We start from the raw sequence: 12,137 nt of genomic DNA, 5'->3' as shown, positions 1-12,137 counted from the left end.
AAAATAGTGCCTTTTTTTAACGCAAGGGCTTAAAACTTTACAACCCGAACAACTTATTATTACAACAATACAGTTATCCGTCTATCCGTCGTTTTTTTTCCATTACTATTTTTTTCGGTCTATTGTTTCCGTCAAAATTTCAACGTACTGCTTACAAGTGTCGTTGCAATTCAGAAGTTCAGCCAGATTGTTTTCAGTGCTCTCTGTGGAATTGTATTTTATGACTTTAAATGACTGAAAACACGGATAAAATGACATTTTCTAAAAATGAAAAGCTAGCTAAATCGATTTTTCCGCCCCAAAACCACCTGCTTACCAATTTACATGAAAATAGTTGGAACCGTTTCCGAGATTGTTGATACATACATATATACAAGAATTGCGCGTTTGAATATAAAGCCATAAAAATGACACCGAATCCATAACCTCTAAATTATATTCTGTATTAGTCTCTATATACAGGAGTAAAATACAGTTCTTATTGATATATTCCAGTCGAGTGTACAGTTTTAAACGTAATATAATGTGATGCACGAATAGCCCACTGTGCACAGTTCAACTAGTTGGAAATTCAATTTTTATTTGTGTATATAAAAACATTATATATATTGTTTTCACACGTTCAGAGTGTTACGTTATTGTTAACGTTCAGTTAGTTCGTTCATTTTATACCGAATAACGTATGTACATTGTTACAACTCAAATACATTGTGTGGTGATAGTGTGGTTCTTTTGTATTTTGTATAACATAAACACATTATTTTATTAGTTACTAAAAACCTGTAACCCCCTCAACACTAATGACCTACTTTAATTTATGGTGACACAACTCTGTTTCATTCATTCGATCACATTCTGTTCAGTACTGAAATTCCGTAGTCGTAAAAGCCCTTGATAAAATTTATTATTTGTGTTTCCTATTTGTGTTGAAATAAATTTGTTTTATGGTTGGAAAATACTATATAAAAGTAGGAATTTTATACTAGTGCAGGAGATGATATAAGGTCGAACTGCATCCATCTGATAACCAAATTAGACTTTTTTTGTAAATTTTATTTATTAATAAAAATGCCTATCGAAAAGTTTTCATGGCTATTTTTGATTAAATTAATTCTAATAAGTTTTTTTCATTAATTTTTTATAACTGCCTTTTTCTGACAAGCCTCTACCATTATTTTCGTAATTAAATTATCTTTCTTTTGATACCAATTTTGAGTAGTTAACAGATCGGTGTAGATCTGCTGATACTATTTGAAACGGTAGGTCAATATAGGCAAATGCACCGACCTGTTAGGCAATCCAAATTGGTATAAGAAGAAAGATAATTTAATTTCGAAAATATTGAAATAGGATTGCCTTCAAAAAACAGATCTTGGGAAATATTGAGTATTGATCCTAGAACTCAATCGATAAGCCTCTAAGCTACACATCTTTGTTATAATAAAATAATTAGTATTAGAGCAGTTATAGAAAGTTATTGTCATCATTTAGGTGCCTTGACATTCGGTCATCAATGGAAAATGCATGTTTATTTTAAGGTAGATAGGTTCCAGGTTAAATGGCGTTCAACTTCATTTTTGTCCAATGGAACCATATATTTTTTGTAGGTGATTCATATTTTATACGGGAAAAAAGATTTTTATCTGAAAAAAATTTTGTTTAGGTAATGCATATTTTTTGTGATCTGAGCAAAAAATAACAGATATTTTCTTTGATTTCTTATGTGAGAACTGTATTTTTTTAAGCAAATTTCGTATAATGTGAAGAAGCGTTTATTTAAAAACGAAATCATTGGCAATTATATTAAATTTCGTTCACACATTTTTCGCATATGTCAAGTTAAAAAGCACCCTGTTGTACAATTGTAGCAAATTTCCGGAGAATGCTCCTTTTGATAAGGTATTCTTTCATAAAAAAGTGCTATAGATTGAAAATATAATATAATATTTATATTTTAATTTAGTTTAGATGATTTAAGTCAAAATTGTACCCTTCAGTAGAATAATATGTGCTTCTATTTTATTCTAAATCTTGAACTGCATCCATCGTATTCTAGTACTTAATTTTTCACGTAAATGAGCTACAAACATATATATCCATCCATAAATCCATGCACTTTTATAATATATGAGAATTAACCAATATGAAATTACTTATTTTCTCGAGCAACTGCTATTGAAATTTTATCAGTCGTTTGCGAGATTAACTTAAATATGTATCAGCACATTTCCGTTTAGTTAAGGAAAATTTTGTACAACATATAAAAATTGATAGATATCTTTAATAGTTATTTTGAAAGGAAGAATTGTAAGTTACCCGAAAAATTTATTTTATAAATTTTGTAATTGATACAACATACCAAATTATAAATAAACTTATTTATATATATATTTATATAACACTTTTTAAAGTCGTGTGTGACCTGTGGTATTATTTTCAAATTTTCAGTTTGAGGTTAGTTTGAAAACTTTTTCACTATACCATATTTGCTTTTATCAACCCATATCTATGAAAATTATTCATAAGTATTTAACATATTAATAAGGTCAAAATAGTTACGGTGTTTTGGAAAATTTATTTCCTTAACAATAGCTAATATAAAATATAGAACAAAAGCATCGCATCATTTGTTTATCTGCATAAATATTTTAATTTTTACAAAACAATTTTCTTTAGGTAAAACATACCACCATACACATACGAATATAATGTATATGCTTAGGAGTATACAGGGTGCAGATGCTATCAGGAATTCTGTGAATTTTGAAAATTTTATCCAACATATTAGAAAAATCACTAAGAAGAAGCAGTTAATATGGTAGTCATGAGCAACTTCAAATCATAAAAACAGCAGTTGTCCAGCAACTATAGTTTAATGGGACAGTATATTCATACATTTGGATAGTCAAGCTATAAATTACTATGATCTCTTTATTTATTTATTTATTTAACGCTTTTTACAACCCAATTTAACCCTATTGTCTAATAATTAGTCAATTATAATTTTTTTTTTTTCATTTTAACAATCTTAGCAAATTGGATACTTTTATTAAGTGCAACGATTGTCAAATTTTAAAGTTTCGAATCTTGTATGCCAGTTACTTTCGCATGAGTGCTTTCTACCATTGACATTTTTTTAGACATGTTTCTGCTTAAATCTGTAACTTACATATTTTTCCACTTCAAGATTCTTTTCTCTTTTCTGACTCCTTATATTGTCGGCGATCGTTTTGTAACTACTTCTTAAATTTTATGTTCTGCGAATGAAGTCCTGAAATTCGTCACATTATTGTTTTCATGTTCTTAGCTGTTATTGTCTATCCTATCTCTGTATTCTCGTTTCTGGATAATTCATGGCTTCTCCATTCCGCTTCTTGATAGAACATTTTTTGGCGAACTCTTAAAGTATCGAAATCTAGGAAAGAAATACATTAAAAACAAGTGAAAACAAACAATTGACTGAGTTAATTGTTGAAATGCCATGTATAGATACTGTTGATTACTCTGTCACATTACACATATATACATGTCACACATATATAACTCATATTCCCATATAATACATACTATACAATTTACGCTCTCACGGTAAACAGTGATGTTTAAGAAAAAATGTTTCAAACAAAAGTTGTTTATTTTTTTATAAGGAACATTTTTTACATTTAAACTTTTGTTCTATCTATAACGGTTTACAAGATGGGTCCTACGGACTCAAGATCCAACTAACCTATGTTGCTCGTCGACCTAACTTTTTACGTCCTTAGCACGCTATAAACATAGACAGACGGACAGACAACGGACAGAAATTTTAAATGGACTAATTAGGTGATTTTATGAAAACCTATATCAAAATTTTTTCGTAGTATCAATATTTTAAAAAATTATAAACTTGGGACTAAACTTAGTATACCTTGGTATATTTCATATACATATATATGGTATAACGATTGTTACATTTTTAACTAGCAATTATTTAAAAGATTTTTTCGATTAATAGATCGAAAGGTTATTACATTTTGTTTAAAAAAACAATATAAGACAAATAAATGTTATTCTGTATATATTTGAATATTCACATTGTATTTATACCACCGTATCAGATGTAAGATATTAATATAAATAATAAATAAATTTTGCAATAACAAAAGTTTTCATTGTGAGAACGAACATTCTTTAAAATATTGTGTGTAGTTTTTCTTGAACAGTTTTACTCTACTTTAATACCATACATGTACCTTACTTACTTACTGCTAGTCTGCATAATGTTACAATGTTTTATAATAGAGGTAGTAAGTAAAGTATGGTATATGTGTATATCTTTTGTACCAGTTTAAGTGCTTGCCTTGCTTGGTATGTCTTGTTACAAGACACAGGTATAATAATCTATGTACCTATCTAATACAAAGATGTGTGTACAGGGGATGTTTATTAAAAAGTTTTATTTTTTAAGGTAAATTATGGGGAAAGTTTTTTTTTTTTGTAAAACATGTGGTTTATATCATATCCATTAGATAATAGGTAGAGAAAATTATGTTTTATGCTTAGTTAAGATAGCCCTTGTTTAGAAAATATTTTCTTAAAATTTGGCCAAATCCAAGTGTAAAGTGTTTCGTTTTTAATTTCAAATCAAATTTTTTATCAACGTGTTTCTTCAAAAATATACGATTTAATTATGTGTCATTACAATTCTTAATAGGGGTACCAATTTCTCTGAACACTGTTGCAGCAACTCGATCCGACTTATTTAAATCTCAATACCATCAGCAATTTTTTTAAATGCTTGTGGGCTAGGTTTTTTTATTTCGTTAGTAAAAAATCCTCCTTTGTTTTTGAATCAAATAAAAGCCTCACTTATTTTATTTCCGTGTTACGGAACCAACAAACATAGATAAACATGTGTATAACATTCCTGTGAGTAACTGCATGAAAATATTAAAACATTTAATATTCGCTGACTTGTTCCTGTTTTAATCAACGAGTAAAAATTTCATCATTAAATTATATGCCTCTTATGCACAGAAAAAATATCTATAAGGCATTCGTAATAGAATAGGACAAAAACAAATTTTCTTTATTAATCAAATAAAGACCAAAATATGTACATACTAGAATGATACCCACCAGCTTCGCTGGGTTTAAAAGTAAAGATTGATAAAGATTGCTCTCGCTTATCCTCTTTCTATAACACTCGAAATAATGGTAAAGATTGTTTTACACAGGTAAAATATATGTATGGTTTTCTATTTTTTTAATAGTATAAAAGTCTAATTATTCATTGAGTCTATCAGCTGAGATGGCCGTGAAATATTTCATATTGACTATTTTTACAGAAGGCTGTAATTTATGGTAATATCAAATATTAAATTAAATTAATTTTTAAATTTTTTTTTAATTTTTTATTAATATATCTGTATAAATTATATCTCATGTGTTATTCTGAAGTATTTGGTGTACAGTTTCATTAAAAACCATTCGCTAATTTTAGCGTGAAAGCTTAACAAACAAACAAACAAAAAAACATATTTACTTTCGCATTTATAATATAGAGATAGAGATATTTTTCGTGTTTTTATTTTTTCCACCATAAATTAAATACAAATAAGGGAAAAAATTTCTTCATAAAATTTAATTTTTAATTTTGTGTAATAGATCGTACATTATGTGTATGATTTAATGTCGAATATGTAATGTTGCTTTGTGAGTGTAAAATTTAATATAGAAATTTGTTTATATTTTTAAACAAGGCTCTTTGGACCTTTTTTTAAAGATTTTTTAAAATGTTGGTTTAATTTTAGCTTAGTTTTACACATGTAAGTTGTAATAGATAATATCTTGCCACGATAGTCAGAAGTTTTAAACTCGAATTTTCGTGGACTTTCAATGTTCCTGCATCTATCGTTTCTCAACATGCCAATGATAAAAGGTTAACAATTAACGTAAGTGGTATATCTAGAGTTGCGAGATCGATTTCCCTCACCACAACAAAAATTAGTTTAAATATTTAAAAAGTTGTATTGGGTGCAGTGCATTGTATATCCTATAAGCATGAAATAGAGCCTCAGTCTCTTAAAAATAAATGAGATATGCTGAAACACCGCGAAAAATAAGTATCACAATGAACATTATTAGCTTATTGAGACCCATACGTGCAGCCTTGCTTATAGCTTCTCATATTACAAAAATGGTAAAATGTCGTTAATTTATTAATAACATGTGTAGAAAAAAAACAATTGACTGAGTAAATTGTTGAAATACCATGTATAGACAGTGTTGATAACTCAATCGTTTGTTTTTTTACGTCATGTAAATAAAAAATGATAACTACTCTTAGATAGCCACACACATGTAACTGATATTCCCATATAATGCACATCAAAAAACCTGCATCTAATTTGCGCCCTCGCGGATAAACAATGATGCTTACGAAAAAATACTTCAAACAAAAGTTGTTTAATTTTTTATAAGGAACGTTTTTTACTTTTAAACTTTTTTTCTATCTCTAACGGTTTACAAGATGTGAAGACCCAATTGACCTATGTTGCTCATTTACAAACTCAACCTTACTTTTTACGTCCTAACATAGCATCAATATTTTCAAGCGTTACAAATTTATGACTAAACTTAATATACCTTGATATTTTTCATATACATGGTATAAAAATTCGAGTTTTTTGGACCTGGATCGAGATTTTTAATCAAAAGTATTATGCATTTTATTGGTAAAACTTAAGGTTTTTCGAATCAGTAAGAAAAATCACTTCTGAAAAGAAAAATTTTTTGCTTAAAGGGGTTCATACAAATATCTGAATTACTGTTTTATTCAAGTTACATCCTGAATTCATTTTGTATCTAGATATATAACTCAGATGTCAATATATATACAAATATGTAATCGATATTGAACTTTCACTCTAGAAGATGTAGGTATGATGTCTTAAGCTATATGTTTCTTTCTGTTTATTCTATCCTGTAAAAGCCACATTAACTTTTACTGTTATAGCCTTGCACTAAAAAAACAAATCCTCTACAAACAAAGGCACAGGAAATAACTATGTCATTTTACAAATGTGAAATTTCCCTAATCACATCGACTGAATTCTATGTGTATTCAACAAGTTTTATACAAATGTGTTAGAATAAATTGTCCCTAATTTAATTCCCATTCCTTTTTGCTGTTGAAATTAGTTAAATGTGGACATTTATATACAATGTCGTACGAAATATACCTTACTGGAATAGAGATGTTGAAGAAAGGATTCATTCCAACAATGAAGTAGTCGTGAATTTATATAATGAAGAGTAGTATAATTGGTTTAACTATTTACTATTGGCTAAATAAACAAAGGCCAAATTTTAAAGTTTGTCTTCAAATTAAAAGTTTTCCTTCTTGATGATTTGCAAAAAAAAAAAAAATTGAATAATTACGACTATTATACATTTGAAAAATAGAAAACCATACATATATTTTACCTGTATAAAACAATCCTTACCATTATTTCGAGTGTTATAGAAAGGGGATAAGCGAGGGCAATTTTTATCAATCTTTACTTATAAACCCAGCAAAGCGGGTGGGTATCACTCCAGTTATCAAAATAAATAATGAATGAATCAAATCATGTGTATATTTGTTATTTTGTACAAAACACCCACCTGATGTCTTTTATTGTAAAAATCATATTTTCAGTAACAATAATAACCATTTGTAGTTACATATATGTATAAGTTTTGAAAGTAAGTATGCAAAAGAGAATAAAAAAAGTATAGTATAAGTTCCGCTACATTTCAAAACTCATACTATTATTATCACAGTATAATAATAATGCATACTATACTATACATTGAATACAATACTCACAATACAATAGTCATTATTTGATAAATAAATGTGTTTTCATCTAGTATTTTTCTTCCACATACATGTTATTATAGTAATAATTATATGCATTGGGATTCTTAAAAATATGTTTCAACCATTGTTTTTAAGAGATAAAGTTTAAAACATTTACGATTTTTAAACTTTACTGTTAGATATTAGAATTATTAAAATAAGTGTAGTCTAATATTTATTAAACCCCGGCCTAAAAAGAGGGGTGTAATAAATTTAACCGCTATGTGTTTGTGCCTGTCTGTGTGTCTATCTGTCTGTCTGTCTGTGGCATCGTAGTGCCTAAACGGATGAACCGATTTTGATTTTTTTGGTTTCGTTTGAAAGTTAATTTAATGGAGAGTGTTCTTAGCTATGTTTCAGAAAAGTTAGTCTGAGGTTTTTTTGATTTTGTAAATTTTACTTGTCTGAGGTTGTGAAGAAAAAGCTGTAGAAAAACATACCTACAGATTTAATCATTTTTTTAGACCCCATGTTACAATAAGTGAACAATTATTTGATAATTCCACAAAAAATTTATATTAAACAGTAATATAAATCTTACAATAAAACTAGTTTAATATTTAAAATTAACATGTACGGCTCGAAATGACTCGATTTAGCTTAACAGGCTAAAATTTACTTAGCTTAATCTACAAAATTTCTTCGGTTAGGCCTTAAAAACTAATCATATTTGGGTTTATAGCGATATGAGGGCAAAAACTTGGAAATATAATCAGGCATTGGAAACAGCGGACATAAGGCCGTGTTACTTTACTTCCACCGGATTTAGGAATAAAATAGAAAAATATCTGTAATAATTGTGTCCCGTTTTTGAACGCAAGGGCTAAAAACTTTAGAACACAACCAATTCCCTTATAGTCGACAAACTCAACTCAACATAAATCGGCGTGTTAGAAAATTAACACAGAAACACGTGATGAAGTCAACTCTTGTAGCTCAGTTGGTTATGGCGTATGCCTAGGGTAGCGGGTTAGATTCCCGCGATAATTAGTAGTTGTGATGGGCTGGTGTAGTGCGTGGTAACTGAGGAACTGATAAATGAAATTATCAGCGGAAAGGTGGTAAAACACATAAATGATATCACAATAGACTCTATAGCGTTAGTGTGCCCTTCGTTGGCAGCCAATATAACCTAACCTAACCTACACGTGATAAATATAGATCTTAAATATAAGACACATGAAAATTTCATGAATCTGGGCGGACGGAATAAACCTCTGACAGAAATCAAAAATTATAGAATTCGCTGAAAAAGAAGTAAAAAATGAATTTTATACAATGAATGTTGCACGATTCTGGAATTGCTTCAAGCCAAAAGACTATAACTCTAGCTATATGATTACTATAGATGATGTTGGTATTAAGAATCCACCCCCTAATGTATTTCTCGATCATTAAATTACAAATTTAAGGTACAATATACTCTAGACTTCTTTTATTTCAATACAAATTTTCTTATACTTTTGTCGACATAATGCAATGTAAGTTATGATACATATAATATATGGTTACATTTTACAAACATCATAATATCACGATTCTTGACGAAAACTAACCTAGTTTTCATATATTCATGTATTTTTAATATTAAATTTTAACTTTAATTAACTTTTATACTTTATTTACATTTGGTCTTCAGTTTTTACTTTACTAATATAATTTTTTTATACCATGTATATGAAATATACCAAGGTATACTAAGTTTAGTCCCAAGTTTGTAACGCTTAAAAATATTAATACTATGAACAAAATTTTGGTCTAGGTGTTCATGAAATCACCCAATTATTCCACTTCCGGTTGTCTGTCTGTCGTCTGTCGTTAAGCTGAAATTAAAGCTTTTATAGCATGCTGAAGACATAAAAAGTGAGGTGGAGTTTGTAAATGAGCAACATAGGTCAATTGGATCCTGGGTCCGTAGTACCCATCTTGTAAACTGTTAGAGATAGAACAAAAGTTATGTTATAAACAACTTTTGTTTGAAACATTTCTTCGTAAACATCACTGTTTACCCGTGAGAGTGCAAATTATGCGCAAATTGTATAGTATGTATTATATGGGTATATCAGTTATATGTGTGTGACATGTATGTATGTGTAATGTGACAGAGTAATCAACACTGTCTATACATGCTATTTCAATAATTAACTCAGTTTTTTTCACTTGTTTAATGTAGAAATTTATTAATTTTGAAAAAGCTTGGTTGTTCATTCGAATAAATTAGGTTCTTGAAGTATCATTATTAATCAAACAAAAAACAAACAAAGAATACCCAAATTTAATTAAACGTTTATATTAGAGCTTCTTTAAAAGCACATGACCCTTGCAAAATGCTGCAAGCGACGATAATACAGACGTGCTATAATGTGTAATATAGTTGTAATATAGACGTCAGAAATTACCATTTTTTATTTTTGTAAGATTTTGTAGGAAAAGGAAGCAAAACGTCATAACGCCGGAAACGGAATCAATGGTTTTGTACGACACAAAGCTTCTGTTATATACAGATAACGCCCTATGGCCTTTTATTAAAGATATTTTAGTTCTACACTAATTCACTTCTGAGTATTGTTTCGCGCTCATTGCACGGGTCCTACATATTCTACCAAAATATTTGGCCCCTGCAAAATTTAAACAAAATTCCCGACGACAAATCTGTAGGTATTTGACAGAGAAAGAAACAAAAATTTTTGTAGTTACACTGTGTTTTTAATTTTATTTTGATTAAACAACTTCGCTACGCTACGCTAACTTCAAAGTTCTGAATCAATTATTCAATTATTTTATACCGACAGAAAATTTTATTTCTAGGAAGAAAAAACAGTGCAATTCTCCATTTGAAATATATTATTATCAAACCACAATTAAAACGGATATAAAGTAGAGAAATGTAAGTGAGATTATAGGTAATAATGAAATAAACTTACCACACAATAAAACTTTTTCCCTTCTTGGTTTGATTTCCTTAAGGAATTACCACTCTTACGAATTTTTATTAAATGTTAAATAGGTAAAGACGTACGTAATAGTGTGAATAATACCAAAATTTTTCTCAGGTATCTGTTGCAAACAGTGAAAATTTATGAAAATAATGTTTCCATAAGAACATTCTCTAACTTACACCCCCTCCCCAATACTTCGAAGCATTTATAGTTGTTAGCAAATAACTAACTAAGGAATTGATATTCTACCTGCCCTGAGTACTTTTATTTTTCGAAAATCCTGTTAATTTACCTAATTTTTAGTTTTCACATCCAGGTACAGTGGCACAAGAAAAAGTATCTGGATGTAAACAGTAAAAATTGGGAAAATAAATAGGATCTTCGAAAAATAAGAATAACCAGAGCAGGAAGAATACCTATATCATATTCAAATTTCAAATCGATTGAGTAAAGGGTATAATCGCAGTGCTTGAAATTGTAACTTTAACCATTTTTATCGGGAAAAGTCTAGGTAGTTGGTTATAAAGGGTTTGTCATATGAGTATTTTCTGGCAATTTGTATGATACATCAGGCCACTCAAATGTAAATCGTAACTTCGCAGGGTAGCGCGATATAATTACCATACCAATTATTGAACTTTTTTTTATCAATAAGGGTGTTTAATTTACTCGTTACTGCTCCTAACTCCGTACCCCATCATTTTCATCAGCTTATATTGTCAAAATAAGTTGTCTTTTTGATCGTTTGATCAATCAAACAACGTCAAAACGTGAAATTTGATAGAAAGGCCTTAAAAGTAAGCACAAATAATGCCATCGAATTAAATCTTTAAGGCCGAGTAAGTAAAAAACTGTATTTTATGCTCCTAGCGGCGAAGCTGCGTGTTACATTTGACTGGTATCATCCAAAAACTATTGAAAGCTGTGTGTAAAGGCATCCTGTATTATTATTTTAAATTTATAACAATACCATATTATATACATCTTAATTCTGTTTAATTCTCAATAGGGGACTCACTTTGAATGTGCCTGGTATACTGTACAGTGTATACTGATGATGTATTCTAAAATAAAGGTTAAATAATTATGAAAGGTTAAATTTATTTATAAACTTAAATACCAGACAAAACTGACTTTATAATATTGGATATAAAATTACTTACTTCTTGTATTTATTGTTAGTATCATATCATCATCATCCCTCTTGGTTACAGACTCTTGGTGACACTTTTCAATTCCCACTTGGCTGTTAGAATTTATAATTCATTATTATCATCATTATGGCAAGAGGTACGATGGTGATTTCTGAA

The 12,137-nt window shown here is 29.0% G+C and overlaps 1 protein-coding gene across 1 annotated transcript in view; it reads left to right on the top strand.

Annotated features, from left to right (window-relative positions):
- Window positions 1-12,137, top strand: part of LOC123293807 (fat-like cadherin-related tumor suppressor homolog) — a 504,040-nt gene that overhangs the window by 221,590 nt on the left and 270,313 nt on the right. The window lies entirely within an intron of this gene.

Source organism: Chrysoperla carnea, chromosome 2 (assembly GCF_905475395.1).
Source record: "Chrysoperla carnea chromosome 2, inChrCarn1.1, whole genome shotgun sequence".
NCBI classification, from domain to species: Eukaryota; Metazoa; Arthropoda; class Insecta; order Neuroptera; family Chrysopidae; genus Chrysoperla; species Chrysoperla carnea.
The sequence above is the reverse complement of the archived record's forward strand: the minus strand, read 5'-3'. Positions and strand labels throughout refer to the sequence as shown.